Genomic DNA, 27616 nt, shown 5'->3' with positions numbered 1-27616 from the left:
TTCACGCTCTTTATTAGATGTGAGTTTGTGTCTTTGTTTTAAGACAATGAGCCCCTCCGACTATTTTTCGCCCGTGTGGACAAAATTTCCGCCCGACTACTAATTTGCGTGTTTGAGGTTATTCTTTATTTTTCGAATTCGTCTTAGACTGTATAACATAGTCCAGCTTTTCATTTGGTGCACAGTCGACAAATTTTAATTTATCAAACCCAAATTTAACATTTTCATTGAATTAAATGTCTTAAATTAAAAGGTCTTGCAAATTGGGATCATTAAACAGTGTGGTTGGGTTTTGAAAGGTTTATGAAGTCTGTGTGGGTAGACTGCTAAAAATCGGGAGTGATTAGATAGTGTCTTTAGAGCGGAAATGATATTTCGAGTGTGTTAGTAAATTTTTTCTTTATAATTGAGACATGATTTGCTATAGGTCTTCAGCTGTCGCCTTTTACGTACATTTTAATAGAACAGGGACGATAATCAGTAAAATAAATTAAAAATCGAAAGCTAAGCAATGATAAGAATGCTAAGAATTTTTCATCCTGGCGCAGTTTAAACATGATTGAAACAACAAACAAAACCTTTGAATGATAAGGGGTTAGCATAGAATGTCCGTGGAAAGAAAACTTGATTAATTCATGCTAGAAACAGGAAGTAACAAACAGACATTGTATTGAGTTTTATAGCACCCTAACCTGCTGTGTATTATAACTTATTTTGATACTGAATAAAAATTTGAGTAGATCATACTGTGAATCGCATTAAAACTTTCCTAAAGCAAATCTAATGATACATGGATATAATATGATTGACGTTTGGCAACGTTTCGTGAGCCTCCGATGTAACACCCCATTCTCACAGACCCGGTGGAATTTTTCCAGCCAGTGGCGGTAAAAATAGCGCGGACCAAAACTCGATGGGGATTGAAATTCACATGTTTTCTTATGGCTGGGGAATTGAATTCAATTGTTTTCGAGTTTTTAGGGATGGAAAAAATAGCGCAATAATTTGCAGTGTGGATTGGCTTATCCGATTATTTTCAGCGGGGGGAAAAAATAGAGTATAATTTTCCACTTGCGTGTGACGATATTTTGGACAATTTTTCCAGTGGGAAGGGGTCCCAGTGGGTCTGTGAGAAGGGGGTACGATGTATAGTCTATAATTTTCCCGTGATTCACTTCTCACTTAGTCTAGCAAGCTAGACGACTAATTCAGATATAGTAGAAATAAAACAAAAAGGAATGGAGGGAACAAATTTTAGTCAAATTTATACAAACTAATATTATCCCGTAACAATTATCGTATTATCATATAACGCCTATACTACTGTATTACACGCATTATAAACGACTCCAGTCTACTTCTCACACTTTAATCTGCTTGAAAGAGAGTCATTAAGTTAAAGTATGGACATGGACTTCTGAGGTAGAGTAAGTTTGAAAAAGACTTGAAATATCTCTATTCCATTCCAGATAGGGCACTGAGCTTTTTCAGAGTAAATAAATTTCGTTGAAAATCTGGAGTTACTTCTGGGGAAAAAAAAATCAGTACCTCTCAGAAGATTTTTCCTTTACCATAAAATGAAGATTAAAATCTAAATGAAGAATAACTTACTTTGCATTGCTAGGAAAAACGAATGAACTTATCATTGTAACATGGAAAAGAAGAACAATACAGTATTACTTCGAATAAACGCCCAAGACGTTTATTATATTTTTTTGGCTTTTAGGAGGTCGTTGTTTTGCCTTTTCGTTTTTTTAGTGTCTGTTTCAAATAAACACCCCTCCTTGGGCTCTTCATCAAAAATTCTTCCTTTAAGGGGGTGCAATTATTCGAGGGGGCGTTCAAAAGAAGTGAGCATTTATTCGAAGTAAATGCTTGGTCATCTAACTCCTTCAAAAAAACCGCGAATTCCCCTACAAATTCCTTGGACTTCCTTGAAATTCTTCCCGGAAGTCACTTGATACTTGAACGAATAATAGTCTATTGACCACAATTCGTTCGATGTCGGAAGCTAGTTCCGTTATAAGTGTTGTCATGCCAATCGTGAGGCTTAAAATGCCGGACTTGAATCATAACACCGTTAGAAGTTTTTTTTTAGATATTTACAAAAGTCCTTTAGCGTAAAGAAGACAGCATAGATCACTATCATATAATATTTGAAATAATACAGGGTTGAAGCGACCGGAATTAATTACTCATTTTCGAAGCGAACAGGGGTTCTTCCTAACCGGATGATAACGGGCTTCTAAATAAAAATGAACAACAATAGAAAGATTTTCATAAGAAGCACAGTTAGGGGTTCAGGAACAATTTGTTTAAAACTCATCGGAAAATAGAATGCTGTGAGTTCATCAAAAGGGCAGAACATTGGAGCCCGGAGGAAACTTTCTAATAATAGACCGCCTATTTCAGTTCTACCTGAGGTTATTTTAAAACAAAATTATTCTTCGTTTTTAGTTCTGAGGCACTTTTCCGGCTTTCCCTTAATTTTATTTTGAAAACATTAAAAGTTTTTTTCGAACTTTCTTTAGGATTTTACTTCCTTCCAATGAGGAAAATGATCCCTAAAATAATCACACTACATATAATCTCGTTAATTTTTAACCATTTTAAGGAAATAAACTTTCGCAGTTTGCTTGTTACCCAAATTAAATTATTAAAAAACGAATTTCAATCAGTCTATTATCTTTAATTCGGAAACTTATGCTAATAAATTAAACTTTTCTTTCATTTATCGCATCCATCACTGTATCAAGTAAACTGCAGAGTGTATTTAGCTGTTATCTTTGGTAATATTTCCTGACATACCTGGCTTACAAGTGAGGGAACGAACTTTAATGATATGGAGGTAGACTGTTGTGTATATTTAGAAAAAAAAGTCATTTATTTTAAGCGAATTGATTCACGTTTTAAATACAGGAAAAGGGGCGTTAGGTGTGGCACGCTATAGGAAGTTTTAAAATTGCTTGAGACATTTTAATAACTTTTTGACCACTCCTAACCTAACCACTCCCGAAATTGTAGCGCAAGAAATCTTTCAAAGTTTTATTAATCCAAAGTTTTGTATTTACATGGTATTTTAATGTACAGGGTTGACGAGAGCGTCAGCACTGTATTTCTGAAGCTTGTTGTGGGATGACAAGCGAATATCACCCCCCCCCCATTTTCACCAAAAGCAAACGAGGAAGATTAATACCAGAATTATCAGTCATAAACTAAATATTCTAAATCAGGACATGCTGATTCAAACATTCTTGGTGACTTGGCAACACCTGTTACTTAGCAACTGAGTGACCGTTACAAGGTGCCGCATCAGAATGGATTAATGGGCTTTGTAATACATGACATAGTGTTTAATGAGGATATTACCCGTCATGCAACGAGTGGGATGTTTTAGAAGCGGTCTCCTTTTGATCTCTTACGCAATAGTGTTTAGCCTCCTCTGCTTTAGGATCCTGCTTGGTAAGAATGCAGGCTAAACAATCCACGTAGTGACTTTCCTGTTTGAATTATATCGGTAGCTTAATTTGTAATTCAGCTTAATTTGTAATTCAGCGTCAAAAGACGTGTTTCTTCGCATGGTATTTGTTATTCGCAATGTAAGTTCATACGTTATTTGAACGGGGGTCTTGCTCGAAGTTTCTTGCTTCCATGAGCACACAAGACTAGTCTTTCCCCTTTTACGTCAAGTCTTAAAGCCTCCGTTCACTTCTTCTATCATTTTTTAAAATCTAATGTTGTCCTTATTTAAGATCTTTTCTTTAATTAGTATGCCGTGAATGGATCCGGGAACTGAAAACGAATATTTGTTCCACACTAAAAATTAAGAAAAATTTGCCATTGAAAAATTCAGTAATTGACAATATTTTCTGAGTCACATAGACAATTATGAAGTAGCACAGACAGGTGCTTCTAAGATAGCTTTCGGATATTTTTCAGGAAAATAAGCTTTTCCGTTTAAAAAATGAATACAGGGGAATAACATAGCTAAAACACAATTACGCTGAATATTTTTGGGAAAGATAAGCGAGTTATTTCTTAAAGCGCTTTAATTCAATTTACATTTTTTCTTTGCGGTAAGATTTGAATTATCTAAATGATTACTATTGCGTTATCTGTAGCACGCGCTTTTAAATCAAATGAAAGAAATAAAATACGATTGTCTGAAGTATCCGCATCCGATAACAAATTATATGTTATTTACTGGAGGTTAAATCTAGGTTAAGTTCATGATCACTTCCCAGTAACCAGCAAAGTATCAAGAATATGGATTGCGTGTTAAATGAATACACCTTTATAGATTCCTAAGACTTTCGGCTTTTACCGGCTGCTCCATATGATAATTATCTCCCGAGAGCTTAAAATGTCAACATAGCGTCAGCCTGGGTTTATAGGTCCCCCTAAGATTTAAGCCCCCCCCCAAAGATTTATGAAATTTTTGGTAGCCCCCTGGACTTTCGACCCTCGACACTTTCAAAAGTTTGTTCCACAAAAAAAAAGGTTTTGCAATGTAAATTGTGTTGCAGTTCAAGGCTAAGATAAAATATTTTGCTCACTTTATATGAATATATTGCGCTGCAGGTGAAGACTATTCAGCTTAATGAGCTTTAATTTGAGTAATTGAAGCCAACCATTATTTATCATGAAGTATTCAGCCCCCACGTTAAATGATGAGATTTCAGCTCCCTCAAGTACATTAGGTCCCCCCTAATATTTGAAACATCTTTAGCCCCAACCTTTTTGAACTTTTTGGAGGGTGTAGCCCCCTCCCCCAACGAGCAGGGAGGCTGATGCTATGGTCAAGCCTTTTGAAATGCGAAAGAAGCTTGAATTAATTTGATGGTATTTTGATTATAAGGGTCAAATGATTATTAAAAGTTTCGGTGCGACTGACAGAGAGCTGGCCGGCCTTTGTATAGACGTACATCACCATCGTCAGGTTAAAGTAGGAGTCTACACAAGGTCACTCCAAAGGGAAAAATTTAGGAGCAGGGATAAATCTGAAATTGAGTTTAGCCCGTGGTAATGTAGGTAGCAGCGGAGGTGTTAACAGTGTTATCGTCTAGCTGGAAAGGTAATTTAGAGTATTATGATTCTTGATAATAAAATCCTAAAAGTTATTTTAATAAGTTTTAACAGAATGAAAACAATTTATCAAACATTGAAAATTGCAAGCGAATTGGGTGTGGTAACCTTAGCTCACGTACATTTTGTTAACTATCAGCACTTACTAGTATTTTAAATAGGTTTAGAACCCACACAGTTTCCTTTAAATAAGCAGTGTCATCACAATTTTGTAGAATTTTAAGCAAATTCAAGAACGTAATTTAGATCATCAGACATCTAAATCACTTACCTTAAAGCAGTGGGAAGCCATTCCAAATACTTTAACTGGATTTGATAGTTTCCAGCTTCCCCCTCTACTTCGATAATTCAACCAACATCGCGTGATATTTCTAAAAGACGAAAAAGTCTTGAGAATGAAGAAAAATAATATGAAAAATTAACTCCTTAGTCAGGCTCAGCATATGCTCTTAAATTCTATAGGGGGGCTTTTGTCGGTGTAATGGTATTAGCCCTTTTCCGTCGGTGTATCGGTGTTTGAAGAAAAAGTGACGGTGTATCGGTGTTTGAAGAAAAAGTGACGGTATTTCGGTGTTTGAAGAAAAAGTGACGGTGTAATGGTATTAGCCCTTTTCCGTCGGTGTATCGGTGTTTGAAGAAAAAGTGACGGTGTATCGGTGTTTGAAGAAAAAGTGACGGTGTATTAGTGTTTGAAGAAAAAGTGACGGTGTATCGGTGTGAAATGTCCCTCTTGATCTCTCTTACATTTAGAGCAGTCTAAAATGAAGTTGTAACATAGATAAATGCCAAGTTATAATAATAGGGCCTGGAGAAGAACCAGGTAGATCCTAAATTCAAAACTCTTTCTAACACTAAATCTAATGTAAATACTTAACAATGGAAAATATATAGAAACACCCCTGTCTCACAGCCGCTGTGGAACTTCTTTCCACAGTGGGGAAGTAAGTTTCTATCGAAATCCCAATTGGGATTTCTATTCTCTTTTTATTGTTTCAAGCTCAGCTCAAAAATAGGGGATAGTTTTGGAGTGCTATTTATTTCCATTGAATTTCAATTGGAGATGAGAACAAAGTCAATTTTCCAGTGGTGCTGAAATTGTAGGGTATTTTTTCCACTGGTGACGAAGTTTTAGCAAAAATTTTCAGTGGGTAGGGGGTCCTACCGAGTCTTAGACACAGGGATGTGTAGAAGTATTGAAATGCAGTTATACCGGGTGCACCAAAAAAAAGTATACAGGTTTGTCGAGATATTGTGAGCTTAAGGATTTAAATTTTTTGTTCATTCTTTTTTTATCGGAAAGAGGATGCTCTAACTTGAATTTTGAGCTATCATACATTAAATTTGAAAAAGTAGTTCGAAAGTTATTTAAAAAAAACTGACTTTTTTTCCATGTCGAAATTTCAAAAAATCATTAAAAACAGCAATGGGCTCTTCCAAAAAAAATCCGTTCATGGGGGGTGGAGGATGAATTGTCCAGGGGTATTGAAAAAATACCAAAAATTGCAATGTCCAGGGGGTAAATTCAAATGTCCAGGGGTAAATTTTTGTTTCCAAGGGGTTGATTTGATGTTTGTCCAGGGGTATAACCCGTGTCCGTGGGGTTAAAAATCAAAATGTCCAGGGGTAATTCATGAAAAAAATATTATCCTCCACCCCCCATGAACGGATTTTTTCTGGAAGAGCCCAATCACGCTATAAATCTGTATAAATAAGACAAAATGGCAAAAACACAATTTTATTGTTTTTTTGTTGTGTTTTTTTTTTCTTATTTATATTTTGCCAACAGTTTCTCCATCTTATTTGCCCGTCCTGAACATTTCCAACACGGACGAGCAAACTCAATGCAGACCCAAGTTCTTTGAGCAACTAGTCGAGGAATGGTGATATATTTTTTTCAAAGTTTTCTCACATAGCACACACATAACATCAAAACATCTCTTGGAGATTTCCAAAACTTTTTTTCAGATTTTCCAACTTTACCATATTTTTAAATTCTGTAATGGGTTTTGATGAACATTTTTTGAAATTTTGACATTAAAAAAAAGTCAGTTTTTTTAAAATAACTTTCGAACTACTTTTACAAACCTAATGTATGATAGCTCAAAATTTAAGTTAGAGCATCTTCTAAACGATAAAAAAAGAATGAACAAAAAATTTAAATCCTGAAGCTCACAATATCTCGACAAACCTGTATACTTTTTTTGGTGCACCCGGTATATAAATTAAGAGAAACACAAGGAAAAAAAGAATGTTCAATTCAGGATACTCTGGTCAGTAATCAAGCAGTGGGAAATAATGGAAGTGTTATAAAAGCATTTCTTGTGCGAAACCTTCAACAAAACCAGAAGTCTTCAAGGAAATCTTTAACAGCCGGGTGGGTGATTATTGATGAAGCAATAAACCCATTAGCCAAAAGACAGCTTATGTAAATGACTAAAGGATATAGATAGTAATTGAAAGGGAAATGAGGTGGCAAAGAGGGAAATCTTCGTTTCCTAAGTTCAGGATAAATGTATATTAGTGCGTTCGATTTGTTTGACAAAATTATGACTTATCTCGTAGACTGGAGTCGTTTATAATGCGTGTAATACTAATAATACCAATACTAATAATAATGATACGGGATTTAGTTTGTATAAACGACTGGAAGAATCCGGTGTTCCAGCCTTATAGATACCGGGCCTAGCTACGCAGAAACTTGCGTAGCGAGAAAACAATTTATTAAGCAACAACAAACTCTCAAAATAAAATCAACTCAAATGAAACATTTTTAACACACAAATCCACACACATTTTATTTTCAAGAATTTTTTTTGAGCGAGAAAAAATTTTAATTGCGATATTGACACTTTTTTCTTGTTTGGAGTTAGTGCACAAAGGTTTCTAGACGACTAAAATTTACTTTTTTGCTTTATTTCTAATATGTCTGAATTAGTCGTCTAGCTTGCTAGACTACTTATCTCGATGTCTTTTTTATCCGATACACCCTACTATGATTTTGAAATTTTTCAAAATTCAAGCAAAAGAGTTGCGATTTAAGGCTATGTATGTTGAGAGGGGATCCGTATGCTGCCACGTGTTGTGTGTTAAAATTGAATGGCAAAAATTGAATCGATTTTAATTACCCTTAAATCCAATAAAAAAGGTCTCACATTTCTTCGGAAACTCGCTGATCGCAAATCGCTAACAAATCTGCTAGATTGTCAGGAGCCTCGAGCCTTGTATTATTTTAACGTCCTCTCAAACAAATACTTGAGATAATGAATAACATTATATCATTCAAATCGCTCATCTAATACCTAACAAACTCTTCAAATGACCTAAAATGAACGTCATATGGACGAAGAAAAGCTGGAACCGTTAATTTCTATTTCAAGATATTTCTAGAGTACTTAAACAACGGATATTATATTAAACTATTGTTAAGGGTCAATCCTTGAACTTTTATTCCGAACCATGCCAAAACTCCTTGAGATCAACGATGATACGTCGAATATTATTGGCTGAGACCGTGAGAGAAATTCCATTGCCCTTTGATTGGGTGGTTAAATGCTTTCTTTATAAGGACCAGTGAATTTTTCTTATTTTTTTTTCAAAATTTTCAGGCTATGTCATTTTAAAGTTGTTTCTAGTTAGGTTAGTTAGGTTCCTTTTAATAAAAGGTTTGAGAAGGCTTACAACCAGTGACAATGAAAATTTTATCAATTACAAGAAACAGGGTTAAACTCCGTGAACCTTCATCGATAAGGTTGAAACAAAACGACAAAATATCAGTTTTTGAAGGAATCAAGAAAGTCATGACACAGCCATTAATATAAATATCTTCTAATGGAATTTTGTTTCTTTTGTTTCTTTTACCAGTATTCGGGGAAATCAACGGGACATTTGTTAGCAAATAAGTTAGGCTCCTGTCCCGGATGTTTGCGAGAAGGCGAGTCACTGCGACTTCAAATAATATGTTTTGAATACCAGACTACTGCCAAGAATGTTGGAAATCTGTAAATTTCAAATAATTTAGAAACCGTTCGTTCATGATTATTGTAACAGTGGAGTCACTATAACTCTAACAAGAACAAGAATGTGTTGGGGTTGAGAAAGTTTAGAGATAAGGAGTAAGCTTTTCAAGACATTGCTATCTGAAGGGACTAGAAGAGGTTCGACTTAAAGAGACTTCACTGTATAAAAGAAATTCCACTTAATTTACGCAAAAAAATTGACATCATAATAAAAATTCAGGTTTTGATAAAATCGAATTCTTTTGTATCTTTTAGAAGTGATTGACAATAAGGTTTGGATCGAGTTCGTCACACTGTGCTTGTAAAATTTCTATAACAATTCATGGTAACGGAATGCTAAAAAAGTGGATCTTCTTTCAAGAAGTTGTCGACAAAACATCAACACATTGTCAACACATGCAAGTTAATGACATGAATGTTTGAAAGATCTGACCGTTATCTTTCGCGTCCAACCTCTAACTTGTTGAACTATAAGGTAATAGATATTCTTTTTCTCAAGGTTGAATAAGTCAGCAACGAAAGTATTTTGAACACGTGATAACATTGATGACGTCATCATTCTTATTAATTTAGTGCAATTTGCAAAATTTCAATGATTATTTCATTTACCCGTAGATATAGCAACATTTTCAATAACACTACCACCCCTGTCTCACAGACCCGGTGTGATTCCTTCCCAAGACAGTAGGGATAAAGATTTCTATCGAAATCCCGATGGGGATAGAGACTCCTGTTCTCAGGTCAAAAAATCCAGTGGGAATGGATTAGGAGAGTAAATTTTTCTATAGAATTTTGAATAGGAACGAAAACAAAGTCAATTTTCCAGGGGGCTGAAATAGTAGGGTATTGTTCCAATCGGGGCGAAATTTAACCAAATATTATAGTGAGCCGGGGAGTCCCAAAAGGTCTGTGACACAGGGGTGTAAGAACATATCCTTTTTTACCTCGCTTCCTTCAGGTTTTCTATCTACTTCTTCAGCATAATTTGTCATCATCTTTTGAAAAGGGCATCAACTGAAATGTTAAGAAAAAGCGGTTTAAGTGAAAATGAAAGCCAGTGAAAGTAATTCGAAAATCTGTAAAACAGATAAACCGCCGGTCAGTCTTCTCGTGTTAAATGATTAATAAATGGACATATATTCAATTTTGAAATCGTTGTAAAGGCTGAAATTATACATAAAGAGTCATCGATTAGTTAGGACTCGATTACCAAGAGTGAATATTGGTCGGTACCAATAACTTAACTGTGGTTTGCAAAAAGACATTGACAAAAGTACAAAATTTACAAATTATACATGAAGGAAAAATAGATTAAAAATTCAGTTTCACTTTCGAATTCGACATATCTTGACCATGACTGAGACTTTTGACCGTATGAAATCTAGTTTCCATTCCTGTTTTAAGACGAGTTAGAAATTACATTTTTGAAAAAATCTCAATCTCCAAAAATAGTTTGGTCAAAACCTAATATTGTTAAACTGAAGTATGATTTTCCTGAATAGTTGTTATAATAGACGATATCAGCTTTCCGAATTCTCCCCGAATGATTACCCATGATGCATTGCGCAAAAAAATTCACGGACGATATTGACTTTCCGTGATTTTTTTGCGCAATGCATCATGGTTAATCATTCGGGGAGAATTCGGAAAGCCGATATCGTCTATTGAGAGAAATTGCAAGAATATTTGGAGCCCCTCCATAAACTGACGAAGTACTTTTGGATCAATGATGAGAAAACAGATTCTGAATGCGAAATACAGAATTGATGTCATCCACTCATCATTTCATAATTGGAAAGAACCCAATAAAGAAATCACTGCACACAACTTAATAATTTACTCATAACCCTTTTTTAGCTCTTTAGGATTTTCATAAGGAATATTAAAGAAAATTCTATTAAACACACAAAACCAATACCTAGTCTGAATCGCAGACCTCTACAAAACCACAGGTAGTATAGGTCTGCTTAATGATCTACCAACCGCTTTCCGGTTCGCAAAGGAAATCTTGGCGAGTAATTTGATTGACATTGATGTGCGCGCAAAAACGATCGTTTCGAACGTTTTCAATGGAATGTTTACATTTGAAATTCGAATCCCAGACCAGAAAAACAAAACAGAAAAAAGATAAAAAAAACAATCTGATGCGCGCATTCTGTACAGTCTGTAGATTTATTTTTGACTTTTGCTTTTATAAGATATCTGGTCTGTAAATTTATCAAAACTTTTCAATCAGCTCTTCGGTCGAAGCTCAAAAAAATACAAATATGAACACAAAAGTGAAAGAAAACAACCAGAAACACTCCAATCTCTTCAAAGAATTGAAGCTAAGTACCTGAAAAGATACAAAGGCCACACAGTATTAAAAGTGAAATGCCAAAGCTGAAGAAAACTTCTTTGTTTGTTTTAACATTTAAAGGCCCTTGTTGAAGGAACAACAACACTCCCTTTTGTAGAATCATAAAGAAGTAATGTCAGAATATTCAATATGACTCCCAAAATGTACTGTATATACATAACTAGAATACCTTGAAATAATCTGCAACATATCTGTAGAACTGACAAAACAATTATCTGGAGCCAAAGTGATCAACGAATCCAGTGTGGTAAAAAAATTATACACTCATGCAAGTCCAAATTAAAGCATCAAAATGTAGTTTTATGAAGAAAAATTTTGTTGGTGCACACAGAAGATACATCAGGGCTTAAGTTCAATAAATCTAATTTCTCATCTTTTACAAAATCTCCACATTAAACAAGAAAGGAGGAAGAAAAACAAGCAAACTTCCTTCCGCCTACTTTTTTTTCAAAATCCAAATATATTTTCCAATCTATGATTTGGTGCCTCACAGAAAATTTAAACATTACGTAATGTTATATTTGTAGACACTCGCCAGCCAAAAATGTCTTTAGCCGTATATCGGCTAAAGGCGGCAAATCTCTGGACAAAGGAAATATAGCTTATTAAGCATCCTCTATAAGGAGCACGAATCCGTTAGTGGATGCCAGCAGCCTAACCAATACCGGGCCACACTTTACCATACAATACCATGGGGGAAATGATTTGAATTTAACTTAGTGGTGAAAAATTTTGTTCAAGATTTACAGTCCCCATCCCGCTCAAACTGAGCTAGCGCGGGCAAATCATTTAGTCACTCTACCCCTGACTTTTTTCCACCAATAAGGATTCTATATTTTCCCATATTGCTATTGGCGTTTTTTTTGTGATAGTGCTCTAGCGTAATAAGGACCAGTAGTCTTGACTTAAGAAAAGTGTGGACAAAAGTGTCTAAAATTAGGATCCAAAAAGGTAAGGCAAACTACAGCAATGGAATGGTAAGCCCTAGTAATAACGGTATCAACTAGAAATAAAGTGGAAGTGTCGTATTGAGAAAATCCACATGGTCCTTAACATACGCTCGAAACAGAAAATGACCTCCGCAATGTTCTCTGGATCAGCATATATTCAAAAAAAGAGAAATGACTTCACAAAAGAGTGAGGTAATTTTTACAACTCCGCTACTGGTTTGATTGTAAGTAATTAGTGACGTCATGCAGTAACGTAGGAAGCTTTACAGTATAATGATTGACATTAATTTAGTAATTTGTGGCTCATCTTGCTGTCATAATAACGAACAATTTGGCGTTCTATTGGCGGTTTTAGCGTTTCCCGTACAAATAAAAGGACAGCAAAATGATTCCTGTTCAAAGTGCTTTTTTGTGTTCTTTTTGTATGCTGTTTTAGAAGAACGGAGATGTTTTTTTTTCACGAGTATCTTTCTTTTTCACAGTGAAGAAGCTCATCGTTGAAATTAGAAAGAAGAATTCAATATATTTGAGAATGTACCAGTTTTTTTTTTAGTTTTTCGTCGGTATTTGTTTGAGATACATCTGTAACATTTGGATCATAAAGATCAGTATTCAGGTTCAGGATGGGAGTTCTCAATAACTTGCATGTTGTTTCGCTTGATGTTCCTTCCATCGTCGATAGTCTTCATTTTGTACAGTAAATGACTTTAGGTAATATCGCATAATATCCCATGTTATCATTTAACATAACTAACGCGCTTTTTTTTAAACATCAAAAGTTTTTGAAGCCTTTCGATGTTCTTAACTTTTGAGCTTTAAGCCTGAAAATGTTTGCAAAATGTTCTTAATTTCACCATTTTGTTAGTATTTTTGAGCAATTTCTTATAAGAAATTTGGTGTTTTAGAGTCCATAGAGCCTTAAAATGGTTTGTTCTTTCAAAAAAATTAGTTGTCTTCACTATCTGACTATGTACAGTAAGCGACTTAAGGCAACATCACAACGCCGGATTTTTATTTTGATAAGGGTTTGTTTAATAGATAAAGAAGAGTCAAACAAACCTGTCCTGCAGTGCAAGATTGGAGAGATTTAAAGAGGTTTAGAATAAGAGTATTAATTTTCAAGAGAGATTGATATTGAATTGAGAGGATAGATGAGATGCAAAAGCAAAAAATTGGAAAGTTTAAGGTTACTAAACTTTGAAAGTTTGTTTCACTAAATAAACAGAAAGGAAAACTGTAACTCCGCCCCTTCGTTGCTTTTGCACTTGCAGCCAGCCACAAGAAGGGTCTTTCAGAATTACAAATGTTAAAATTGGTGTATTAGTTTTAACAAATACCCCTAATAAATTGTCTCAGTTTTGAAATCATTTAAGCTTCTTACTGAATAGCGTAAATCGGTCTATTGGACATAACTTTCACAATTTAAGCTACGTATAGATACGCTAACAGAGCTTTCTATGTTGCTTTCCTGACATCGTTTTAGGTATGAGGATATAACATTCAAATATGAAAAATTCCTTGCCATAACAACACCTTAGTGATACAAACTTCAGGCACATTATAAAAAGAAACATATTCTGTATGAGGAAATACCACTAAATCCTACATTCTGATTGCAAATCTGTCAAAAAGAGTTGAGAAATGGCTTTTTGTGACAAGGAAGACAGACATCTTCATGTCTAAGCTGAGACCTTGAAAACATTGTCTGATCTGAGGGGGCAGACTTGCTATGTCTTGGCATGACCAACCTTAAAGTTACACAGTCCCGATATCTTGTTCTGCTAATTTTCACGAGCCCAGAACCGAATCAACTTATTATTTATATGACATGGCATTTGTTAGTTTTCTTATAAAAAAAACGATTGGTTCAGTGGCAAATTTTTCAAACTTTTCAACTTCCCTTAGACTGAAAAGACTTCATATTTTTGATGAGAAGCTCTTAATGAGTGAAAGGAGAGAAAAGGAAAGATCTTGGTTAGCATTCAAATAGTAAATTTTAATCAACTATTTGTCATGGTACAGTAAACATAACTGCATAACTATTGATCATTTCAATGGTTTACTTGGTTTATAAATGACAAAGTTATAACTGGGGAGTATAGAATCTTCATACTTTTACAGAGTTGCTGATGACTATGGACATTTGACTATGGTATGGTATTTTTAGATTTTATTTGAGAGAATAATTTTTCATAAGTTAGTCTCTGGAGTTATGTAGAGATTGAGTGGACGTGACCTATTGAAAAATAAATATTGAAAAGTGAATTTGTATTAGATAAGTATTATAATGTCCAAAGGTTGCCATTTGTTTGGTTATCACTAAACATGGTTGAATCAATATCGAAAAACCTCCATAAAAAGTAAAAGCGTGTTGACTCATTTTGAATTTTATTTATTTTCGTTTTGTTCAAGTATGAGTAAAACATATTGACGTTTGAGCGATTGAATATATGGAAAACAGGATATTTTTCGTGCGAAATTTTGAGAATAACAGAAAGTTACAAAAGAAGGATGACCTGACCAGAAATATGAAGGGACGTCATTTTTGAAATATGCAAAAACAATATTTTGTAGAGGAAGATGAAAAGCCACTGCATCATCAAAAACAAGTTCTGACAGGACAAGATGACGATGACCTCAAATATAACGTTTCAAAGATATTAAGAATTTAAAGCTTACTTTAAAGCTTACACCTTTTCAACCGTAGCCGCCAATTGCCGCACGGGCATTTTTTTGTCCGCTTTATCCCCCTAAAACCACGTCAGTCCTTTTTTCACCCCTTTTGACAATAGAAAAATGTGGCAAAAAAGGATTGGATCGAGTTTAGGGGGGGGGGGTAATCAAATAATAAAGTGGCACGCGCCTGACCGCGCGACTACGGTCGAAAAGGTATATAGGCGGCCTGCTTCCATAGCGTAACGCTACGAACGGAAAAAAAAGTATTCTAAGTGCTATAGCGGGGTGTCCTTTAGTTGAGCACTTCGCTGTCATTACAGTTGGTCAGAACAAGCAAGGATGAAAATGTTTAGATATAAAAACAGGTGTTTGACTGTGACGATAATTTGGCTTAAAGTATTTAAAAAACATGTTTGTTTGATGTGAATTTCAGCAAAGGTATGAACAAGGCATATCACATGGTCAAAGAAGGAAAATATCTTGGCAATGGAAACCTTTTCTCTGAGGTTCTGAATGAGTATAAATAGGAAGAAGACGATTTGGAATTAATACAAAGAATTCAATGTATCGTTGTTTTGTTACTATTGCATATTATGGTTGTTTTATTGATTGAACTATTGGTAAAATTTCTGACTGTAGCCCAGTATGAAACAGTAAAGGAGCCGTTGTGAATGATATCCATAGTTAGCTTGTGACCAGCTTTTGTTAAAGACTTTAAGCATAGCAAGCAGGAAGATTTCCAACCTTATAAGATGATTCATGTAATAAATACAAGACTCTCAGACACATGTGGCCAATAAATGAAAACTCTTTTGATTGATTTAGAATAATGTCTGTCTGAGTTTCTTGGATTTAGTTATTTGATATCAAGATTAAGAAGGTGACATCACTGTTAGCAGAAGACCAAGGCACATTAAAACTGAGTAGTTTGCTCAAATCCAATTAAATCAATGGGGTTTAGGTTGATGACAAATAGAGCGAAAAGAAAAGATAAGATACACCATCAGTAATAACAGGTTGGATTTGGAGAGCACCGAATTTCGCAACAAAACCAAATCTAATTCTCAATAATTTCAAAGTGAAGAAGACGACTTAAAGTCGAAAATTTCGCCTAAAGTTTAAACTGCATGGGAAAAAACAAGAAGTAGAGATGAAAGCTAATCTGAAGTCTACTTTACATCGAGCCTTGATGAAACAATTTGATATGAACAACGAGGCTCAAAATCGCTAAAAAGATAAGATCAATTTACGAACAATGGTTGTTTAATTCTTAAGAACTAATAACTGAAGGGCATATCACCATCTATAAAGAGTTATTAATTTGATTCTTATAGAAAAAAAACCTTATCAGGGAAAACTTCGTCGGGGAAAAGTGACGAAGTTTTGGCCAAGTGACGAATATTTTTCCCCGACGAGAATTTAGCCCGGCCTTAACGCCTTTACCAACTACCAGCAAGTGACGAATAATTATTGATTTGATTCTTACAAAGTATATGCTTATAAGAAAAATCAATATGCTCATATTGCATGCCATCTCTTGTTTACTTTGTAAGAACTAATTACCGAAAGGTATATCACCGTTTATCAAGAGTTATTGATTTGATTCTTATCAAGTATATGCTTATAAGAAAAATAAATATGCTTATATTGTGCGCCATCCCTTGTTTACTTTGTAAGAACTAATTACCGAAGGGTATATCACCATCTATCAAGAGTTGTTGATTTGATTCTTATAAAGTATATACTTATAAGAAAAATAAATATGATCATAGTGTGCGCCATCCCTTATTTACTTTGTAAGAACTAATTACCGAAAGGTATATCACAGTCTATCAAGAGTTGTTGATTTGATTCTTATAAAGTATATGCTTATAAGAAAGATAAATATGATCATATTGTGCGCCATCCCTTATTTACTTTGTAAGAACTAATTACCGAAAGGTATATCACAGTCTATCAAGAGCTATTGATTTGATTCTTATAAAGTGTATGCTTATAAGAAAAATAAATATGCTCATATTGTGTGCCATCCCTTGTTTACTTTGTAAGAACTAATTACCGAAAGGTATATCACAGTCTATCAAGAGTTGTTGATTTGATTCTTATAAAGTACATGCTTATAAGAAAAATAAATATGATCATATTGTGCGCCATCCCTTATTTACTTTGTAAGAACTAATTACCGAAAGGTATATCACAGTCTATCAAGAGTTATTGATTTGATTCTTATAAAGTGTATGCTTATAAGAAAAATAAATATGCTCATATTGTGTGCCATCCCTTGTTTACTTTGTAAGAACTAATTACCGAAAGGTATATCACAGTCTATCAAGAGTTATTGATTTGATTCTTATAAAGTGTATGCTTATAAGAAAAATAAATAGCTCATATTGTGTGCCATCCCTTGTTTACTTTGTAAGAACTAATTACCGAAAGGTATATTATCGTTTATCAAGAGTTATTGATTTGATTCTTATAAAGTGTATGCTTATAAGAAAATAAAGAAAAAATCCAAACTTTGAAGCTTAAGGACACAAAGATATATGACGTAATCCAAAGAAAACCCGCGAAAATCGTCCGTGGTTATACGAGCGTATAATTTGTAAATTAAATTTAGTGAGTTCGTCCACCGTATCGAGTACTTTCGTTTTCTAATTTTTTTTCCGACGACACCGCCGCGAAAGATGATTGTAATACTTTCGCTATAGACCAGCGGCCGAGGCAGTGGATTGTGTCACTTCGTAGGGAACCCCTTAGATCAGGGCAAACTTTTGATATTATTCTCCTAATAGGGTGTAGAATTGACAAAAAAAATTTGCCCTTCGAATCTCCTGCAGTTTTCGAGTGAATCGATTTTTAGTTAATCGATAGAACTTATCAAGGGTCCCCCCTTTACTAACGGTTTTTTCGAAGTCTGAAAATCAAATATCTGAGACTACCAACGGATTCAGCGTGAAAAGTAGATAAAGAAAATGGGGTTATTCGTTAAGTTTCGACCACCTGGTGCCGAGAAATGGCATTTTTAAGGCGAAAAATCGAAGTTTTTGGCGTTTTCCGATGACGTCAGCATTTTCCTAGGAGCATTTTCAGAAAAAATCATTCCCATAGCTGGAAAGCCCTGAATTAGTAGTATCCAAAAATGGTATGGTTTGTCAACTTTCAATGTATAGATCTCGAAATAATTCATTTTTAAGGTGGATAAATATGCTGAAAAACTGCTGACTCAGCAAAAAATATCGATAATTTTCAATATTTAAACCAAAATATCTCGAGATTTAGACATCGAAAGTTAACAAACCATACAATTTTTGGATACTACTAATTCAGGGCTATCCAGTTGTGAGAAGGATTTTTTCTGAAAATGCTCCTAGGAAAATGCTGACGTCATCGGAAAACGCCAAAAACTTCGATTTTTCGCCTTAAAAATGCCATTTCTCGGCACCAGGTGGTCGAAACTTAACGAATAACCCCATTTTCTTTATCTACTTTTCACGCTGAATCCGTTGGTAGTCTCAGATATTTGATTTTCAGACTTCGAAAAAACCGTTAGTAAAGGGGGGACCCTTGATAAGTTCTATCGATTAACTAAAAATCGATTCACTCGAAAACTGCAGGAGATTCGAAGGGCAAATTTTTTTTGTCAATTCTACACCCTATTAGGAGCATAATATCAAAAATTTGCCCTGATCTAAGGGGTGCCCTACGAAAACCATTTTTAAGGCCTTTTTTGAATCTCGGACGCTGGTCTACTAGGCGAAATTAATAAATATGACATGATGCCCAAAATTTCTGAAAACTTGTGATTTTCTAGTGGGCGGAAAAAAGTCTTTGAAAGTCAATTTCATGAATCTTTCATTTATTAACAAATAGCTGCAAAATAATCGGTAGCTTTCGTGCGTGTTTCTTTGTATCATTTTTTTGCAGTACGCGCTGAGATTTCGCATGGATGAAATTAGGAGTAAATTTGATTGATCATTACAAAAGTCAGTAGTAGTATTAGTTGTCAGTATAGAAAATAAGAACAAAAGAGATACTATTTTTAGGTCTTACAGTTGACTTTCACAGTGTGTAAAGGTGAAAAGGGGTGGACATATAATAGGGGTATGAGGGTTAAATATAGCTTGCACGAAAATTTCCGTTACAACTTATGGCTGTGAAGTCTGTTATGAAAGCAGGAAGGGGCTAGGGTATCAAAGAAAAGTGATATGGCTATGTTAAGAGGGTTCCGCCCACCAGGTGTTTTTATAAGACTAGAATAATTTCATTCGTTAAATAAATTTAGTGGGTATCTATTTTTTTAAATAGATTCCAATGGAAAGAGAAGAGACCATTTTAAGTTCTGAATTGATACAATGTGTAATTTTGTTCGGAATTGCATAATCTTTCAAATAAAATTAAATATTTCCGTCTTCCTGTTTGTGCCAGACACGCTGTACTGTAGTTCTTATCTCAAAAAATGGAAATGGGCTCTTCCAAAAAATTTCCATACAGGGGGTGGACGAACCTTTTCAAGTCAAAACTAATTTCTAGAAAATATGTGGAAAATTTGCAAAAAAGACCCTGGAAAAATTATTTTCATGTCTTAAAGTAAGGTTGGACAAACTAATATCAGTCGTTTACCCCCTGGAAGTTTAACAATAGCTTTTTATCCCCTAGAAAAAAATACTTCTCTAGACCTCCTGGAAATTCTTCTCGGATTACCCCCTGGAAAAGTTTGTCCACCCGCCTGTCTGGTAATCAAATGGAATAGCCCGATGTAAAACACAAGTAGTAGTAGTGGATCTTAGAATACCTAAATGTTTTTTAAATAGGATGTGTAATATGCCTTGCCTTGCTTTGATTTCTGTTGACACGAGTGTTAAGATCTCTATAGTAACGACGTTGACGTTGCAGGACTTTGATCAAATGGTTGCGGTGTACAGGACTTTTTGAATTAATATCTACATGACGTATCAAGTCGATATGTTTTGTTGTGTTGACTGTTAAGGCATATAGAGCGACACTCCGAGAAACTCTCTAATTAAATTGATGAACGAAAAAAGGAACCTTTAGAGCTCTTTAGGTTGTTTCTGCAAATCAATTTTGATTTACATGTACCATTTATATAGTGACGTATGACGCCTAGTAGGCCTATAGTCCTTACCATTTCTTTGCTATGGGAATAAAGAAAAAACAAGAAAATCGTTTGAAAAGTGGCTTTAAACCGAAAGCTTTGCCTGATGTGCGTGTTAGTGTAAAGGGGAGGAGTATAAAACATAGGAAATGCCTTTTAAGGTTAAAGATTGTATCTCTTCGCAGGTTCTTGACAAAACCGATTTTTACAAATATCAGTGTGGTGATTATACTTCAGTGGTGTAGCAGTAAAAGATAAGACGTCGAAGGAATATTAAAACGTGATATCTCGTTTAATGGTGAAATGTTTTATAAGCGCTTATAATAGGCGTGGTTATTGGACCATCTTAAGGTGTGGCTTGGTGTCGGACATATGTAAAAAGCACTTCACATTTCTGACATTTATGTTCGTTGAAACATGAGTAATAATGGGAGGATTTCAATTTCCAGAGCCATACCGAGATATGCCTGTAGATTTTATCAAGTCATTTGAATGGTTTTGTTTTCATCTTTCAAAGCTTTTACGAAAGAGCGGGATGGGGGCAAACGACCAGCAGCACGTTTCAAAGTACGTCAGGCAGATAGATAAAATGTAGAAATCGGTCTAATCTTGTACCCTACTAGTAGGTTTACTAAGGGAAAACAATATTTTTAGGAAAGGAATGCCTTTGAATGTTGGGATGACGTGACGCTTATCTCGAGACAGTCATAGAGACAGAGAGACACGAGCGAGACATATAAAAAACATAGTTGGGTTACATCAAGTATTTTTATGAAAGAATTTTCCATTATTGGGGTAGAAGGAAAAAATGGGTTTTGATAAAATAAACAGAATTCCTCCCCCATTCGCGAGTGACAAGTACCACGCCTCCTAGCTTAAGGGGAGGAGATAAGAAGCTTTAATAGAGCTTGATACATTTTAAGCGTCTTTTCTGAAATGTTATGATAAAGTGTCTTGAATAGTCTTATAAAGTTACACAATAAAAATGACAAATTTCACTTCCATCTTTCGCTTCTCAATGGCATCCTTAACCCTTTTGACTTAAGGCAGTAAAAAATGACATTTCTGTCAATGATTGACGTCACGAACACTCAGTATCGAATAGTAAAGTAGTTAGACCTCCTAAAAACTGGTCTTTCTAGACCTGTCGACTTAAAAGTGCCATAGTATTCGGTGCCAAGGGCTGCCATGCTGTCATTCAGCTAAAGTCATCAAGTTGGAATTTAGAATAAGTCTGAATAAACCTTCTCTCCCAAGCAAGATCTGATACAAAGTGTTTTTAGGTGAAGAAAGCTCAAATGCGAAAAAAGATACCTCTTTTCTGCGCATGAAAAAGCGATGTTTACAAAAGTCTTTGGTAAAAGGAGAAGAGAGACAGGAAAGAAGGAAAACCAAATAAAACGTCAATTTGACGTATGAAAAAGTGTGAAAGTGTTTAGCTATGTTTAAAATGTGCCTTGACTCGTGATCAAATGCAAAACATATACACAAACAAGGAAATAACTTTTCGCTTCCTTTATACTGAGAACCCAACAATTTTAGTGACGCTGTTGTTTGAAGCATCGACGTAGAAAATACATGAAGATCAAACAAAACATCACTTCAATGTTGTATTTTGCTTGGATTAGGGTAACCCTAAGTGTGATACAATAGTAGAATGCTAAATAGTTAAATTAGCAAATCAACAATATCACGTACACTGAGGGTCTCGGTTTAGGTTCATATTTAAGGAATTTTAGGCCCTGGGTTCATTAGTAACCTTCCGTGTTACGTCATGACTCTTTTAAATGATCAAAACAGGGCGATGAAAACAGTTATCTTGATTTCAAATCTTTGTTAGATTTTTTCATCACAAAATCGGGAACATTCAACAAGCTTAAGAAAAATATTTATTTATTTATGTCAATCTATGACGTCACAAAATACGGAAGAAGGGTTCTGAGCTAAGAAAAAAGGGGTTGATGTTGTGTGCATGCGGATATTCCAATATGGAACCAAGTTAAAAGACAAAATTAGAAGTTTTTATCAGAAGTGCCTCGTTTTGAAAGTAATCAATGTCTTTCCTCAGTGAAAATTTAAAGGGAAGACCAAGAGTTTATCAAAGTTGAACCATATCTAGTGTGATTGTAGCTATTGGATGCAGGAAAGAATAAACTTTGTTAGATCCTTTAATAATTATAAAACAACATCTTTTCTTTGTTGATTGGCCGTGATAGTGGAAAATGGTGGATATTGAGCTTCTTCTCAATATATATATCCGTCATAATAAGTTCTGAAGGACAGGGAAGTAAAAAAGGCTTCTATGTTGTTTCACACCATTAGCAACAAACGCGAATGTTGACCTAACTGAATCTTAATATACACCTTTCAATTCATGATGAATGAGATTGAGCACAAGTTTATCAGGTCAAATGACGTAAGATGTGCGAGGTCATTGCAATGGCATATGCTTGCAGATATAGAAATTTGCCAATTCGACCTTACTCTTCGTGGATTTAGGGTTGATAGTTTGAAAACATAGTTGTTTGTAGTCAATCGTATACCTTTCTGAGGCCAATATAAATGATTAGGTGTAACCAGGCATATAATATTTTGAAATACAAACAGGAAAGATTGGTTTGATAATAGTTTAGATCATATACAAGGTACTCTCTCTCTCTCTTCCGGAAAACATCTTGAAATTCTTTGATGAATCTGTCAGCAAAAATGACCCATAATATTCCCACACTAGCCCATTGGCACTTTCAACTTGAAACAAAATAATTGAACCTATAGAAAAGCTTTCATTATGCGATACTTAAGCTGTGCTGACGAAATTTCAACACACAAAAACAATCTGTCTAGAGAAATTTTCAATAACTGTTATGAAAACAAATATCCGGCTTCGTCCAAATTTTCTCAAAGATAATGCCAATTTTTTTTATTTGGTACTTTATCAATATGCTGTATGATGATGCGAGTTTATGAAATTGTTTATTACAATGATGAAAATAAAAAAACTGAAGAGCGAAAAACGTTTCAAAAAGAAGACTATGTGTGACATAGTTCTGTTTTATTTTCTGTTTTGTGTCAAATAGTTAACAATAAATTCAATAGGTTATTCTATTTTTATTAATTGTTACTTAAATATCCGATGAAGAATATAAAACAAAAAGTGTTATGTTAAATCTTCTTTTTTCAACCTTGCAATATCTTTTGTGGGAAATTTTCATAATTAGAGGAGTATTCTTAAGCTTTAAACTTAAAACTTGTGGGGGAGTCTGAGAAAATTGTGTTTTATGGGAAGTTAGCAAAGAAACTACACGCAGTGGTCCCTCCCACATTAGTAGCGAGAGAATTGAGATGACCTCAAAACATAGAATGCAAGCAGGGCTAAATCAATGGCTGTATATAATCAGTTCAATTTGTAAACTAAACATCTAAGGAAGTTTTTAATGCAATTTGTTGTTTTGCTAATTAAAACAGGAACTAGTCGTATAATAATTTATCACTCTGCTCAGTTTAGATTTGTATTATTGCATTCATTGATTTGTTTGTGATTGATGCTGCAGAGTGCTCAATGAAATCAGAGCCAATTTAAATTTTAAATTATTATTGTTAATTATTTGTTAATTATTATTATTATTGCATTCATTCAAAATACGCCCTGGTATATTTATGTCACGAATGATGCTGAATTGCATCAACTAAGCGGTTTCTATTGCAGCTAAATTTACTGATGGGATATCGAAATAAAGCTTATTGATTTACGGTCGAGATAGGGCAGGAATTGAGGGCTGGATGTTTATTTAAGGTCGTTTACTAGCTTTCTTATCTTTACATTTTTTCTTTTAAATAGCATTGTGGAAAAGTGTTAAGAGGGAAAATGGGTTCAAGTTTCAAGGAGAGAAAGAATAGCAAAATGGAAGGAAAAGGAAGAGTAGGAACGTGTGCCGTACGAGACCGAACTCTCTTCAACTGATCGCTCGCACTCAATCCAGTTGATTGTTCCTTCCTATCTCATTCTCTTCAAATGTCGAGAAGTAAACAAAAAATCTCAGCATAAAATAACATCCCGACTTTTTGAAAAAATCATTTATAAAGTGCACTCGAAGAGCTTGGAGTTTGATAAAAACAAGGAGGGACTGAACCTTAATGTTTGAGCCGCACTCAGATCTTTGAATTTCGTTGAAGAAATGTGGATGTTGTATGCGCACGCATTTTAGTATACGCATGTACTTTTTCTTTCTGGGTTATTAAATTCCGTCATGTCAGTGTGGTTTTTCTGGAATCTCTATTTGGAAAAAATTTCATTGACGACTACAATAATTGAATTTCATTGAGAAAAAGGTGAATTTGTTGATGAAGGAGTAAACGAGCTAGCTCAATGAAAGAAGAAAAATTCTAAGACGGCCAAAGTCGACCGCATATTATTGAGAGCTTAAGATTGACGATGGTGTAGAGAAAAATAATCAAGAAAATATTTCGATTTTCATTCATTTATGCCAGAATGTTGTTTTGATTTGTAGATTTTTCTTTACTCGTCATTGATATAAATAAGTATCATTATAATTTGGGATGATGAAAAGAATGAAAAGAATTTTTAACACACTTAAGATGTCTGCCTAATTAACGTATATAAAGAATGCCGCAAATGATATAAAAAGAGGCGTGACAGTGTGATAATTCGCTACTATATAAAAGGAGAACCGAAATCAAGGAGATGTGAGTATAGAGTCCCAAGGGGTTCACACCCAGAATTGACTGTTCATATAAGGGTGAATGAAATGAGAGCTTGACGCATTTTGTGGCTTGGTTGACTCAAGCTGGTGTGGGTGACCAACAAAGAGATGACTGATTGTCATACGTAAAATAAGGAAAAGCTGATTAGTACCTTTTTGGGATCTGTGAAACAAAAAGGGGCAAAAAGGCGGAAGAAATGCATCTTTGGTGACTCAAGCGTAGGTATCGGTATTTCTGCTTACGTTTGCAATTGTATGACATTCTGAACAAAGAGCGGTATTTGGTTTCAAAAAGTTTTGAAATATTCTTTTACTTTCGATAGACCTCACGTGATGCTGAAGGGGTTGATTTTTCTACATTTGTACTTAGTACTTTTTGAGTCATTATGTACCGTTGTTATGTTATTGGTTTAGTTATAGCAGATAGTGTATGTCGTGTTCATTTAGCATTATTGACACTTCACAAAACTTTGTGAAATTCACCAATAGACAGATAACGGACTAGTGGAATTTCTTACCAAATTCTAATAAAAATCTTACGTCCAAAAGGTTCGAGGGTCAATTTGAGTTGACTTTATACAGATTTAAGGGTGAGAGTGGAGATAATTTACATCAAAGCTTGATACTGTACAGTGATTTTATCAATAAGTCATACGCGAGTGAATTTCGGCTTGAAGCTTGTCACTAAGCGAGGGAACATCCAAGAAAAAAAATATATACAAAAGGGAAAGGAGAAATCAGGAATCCGCACACACCAAGACAAAAACAAGAAAAATTTTCTTTTCTTTGACAACTTCCCTCCCTTTTGTTGATAGCTGTCATAAAATGGATGGACAGTGGAAAACAACACATCTAAAAATGTCAGTCGAATATTCTGTGTGATGGATCTACAATTATCTCCACTGTGAATTCTGAGATTCTCTTCGTCGTCAAACTTTGAGCCGCAAAGGTGGTCTTTATGACTTGGGGGTTAGGACCTTCTTCTTATTCGCAGAGCCTCATTTCTTGACAGCACTACAAAGAGAATTTCCTATAGACGACACAGGTTTGATCCTACATTATTCCTGACAGGTTGTCCTAGATGGAATAGGAGAATTGTCGTTTAAGGAGTAATGAATATTGTATTATACACAATTTGATCAGAAGTTAAAGCTTGCGTAGGAATCTGTTCTTTCCTTTTTCCTCTTGAAGACATATCAAAACGGATGACGGTAAGCAACCGTAAGCCATCACGCCCTCGTAAGAGTTTATAGATTTAAATTGTTTGTGTTTTGCTTTTAAGATTTCAGCTTTTGCTCTTGCCTGTTAATCAAAAATGCTCTTAAAGTGTTAGTTTTCGTTGAGAAAAACGTATATGACAGCATACTGACAAATATCTTTGAACGTTGATCTGACAACAAGGAAGGTATTTCAAAGGTTTAGAAAGGCTAAGTAATGACAAGTTGCTCCTCTAAGCTCATCTTCTTTGAATATATTAAAATACCGTAAAACGTACACTGAGAACATGCCATTTCGTCAGATGAGAAATTTTAAGTAATGGTGTAGAGTCGTTTGGAAGTGCATTGATGCAACAACGTGTCAAAATGCCAAGAAAGCATCTTAATGAAGCAACCGTTTCCTTCCATCTAGCCGACACACGTGCAATTCTTAGGTAACAAGCCATTTGTCATTGCTTAGATATTTCTAATTATGGTACAGATAAATTTGGGCTTAAATCTATGGTTTTGGGGTTTGGTGTTTGATTCAGTCAGTTAAGAAGAATACCTCATCAATCACTAAAGTGCAATACATTTAATAGGAGTGCAGGAGTGTCTCTGTTTGTGGTTGGCGTAAGTAAATCGAAGAATATTGGAAATTAAAGGGAAGAAAGCTTGAGTATGATGAGTAGGGTGGGTACATTGGCATTCCAATAATTACTTGATCTGATGGTATTTCTTTTGTTTCATCTGTCTAATTGTATAATTGGCTTTTAATGAAGAAATTGCTCGTTTTTTGATTTAGCATATCAATAAAGACAAACAATAGCAATTGCCTTTAGTGTCATACTTTGATACGAATGTAGATTATAATTTAAATAACATTTTAATGGTCATTCTGTATATATTTTTCGTGTAAACAATATTTCGACCTGCTTGGTGCAGGTCTTCGTCAGGTCTAAACAATACAAACGGTTGAAGGCGCTACCTTGACTTTTTTTGACGTCAAAAAAGTCAATGTAGTGTCTTCTCCCTAATGTGCGAGAGCATTGGCTTCCAAAACCTAGATGTCACATACTGACCATCGTCTAAATTAAGACCATGGTCACTATGTGGCGCCGTCTGACGGAATTGGATTTCCAATGCCTCTCGCACTTTTCTATCAAATTTGTTCTCTTCAGTCTTTAAAAGCCTAGCTTCGTTCCAATTAAGTCCTTGGGTACAGTCTTTAGCATGGTTAGTTATACCCGAAATGTCCCATTTTTCATCTTCAACGTTCTTTTTGTGTTGGCTGACACGTGTGGATATCTTTAACCCGGTCTCGCCAACATATCTTTTACCACATTCGCATTCTATCATATACACACCAGGGTGACTGTTAGGTGGTAGTCGGCTTTTGAAAAAAACCGGGTTAAAGATATCCACACGTGTCAGCCAACACAAAAAGAACGTTGAAGATGAAAAATGGGACATTTCGGGTATAACTAACCATGCTAAAGA

The 27616-nt window shown here is 34.8% G+C and overlaps 1 long non-coding RNA gene across 2 annotated transcripts in view; it reads right to left on the bottom strand.

The window, feature by feature from the left end:
• Window positions 1–5361: 5361 nt before the first annotated feature.
• LOC136817395 (uncharacterized) overlaps window positions 5362–27616 on the bottom strand; it is a 33884-nt gene continuing 11629 nt past the window's right edge. The window contains exons 3-4 of one of the 2 annotated variants that reach the window (XR_010848078.1): window positions 10046–10115; window positions 5362–5456 (exon numbers count right to left, since the gene is read on the bottom strand). This is a non-coding gene — a long non-coding RNA (uncharacterized lncRNA). Of the gene's footprint in view, window positions 5457–9292; window positions 10116–27616 lie in introns of those variants that run through there. The other variant, XR_010848077.1, reaches the window with a different exon arrangement.

The sequence above is a fragment of the Clytia hemisphaerica genome, unplaced genomic scaffold, assembly GCF_902728285.1.
Source record: "Clytia hemisphaerica strain Z4C2 unplaced genomic scaffold, Clytia hemisphaerica genome assembly, whole genome shotgun sequence".
NCBI lineage: Eukaryota > Metazoa > Cnidaria > Hydrozoa > Leptothecata > Clytiidae > Clytia > Clytia hemisphaerica.
Note: the sequence above shows the minus strand (reverse complement) of the source record. Positions and strands in the feature narration are given on the sequence as shown.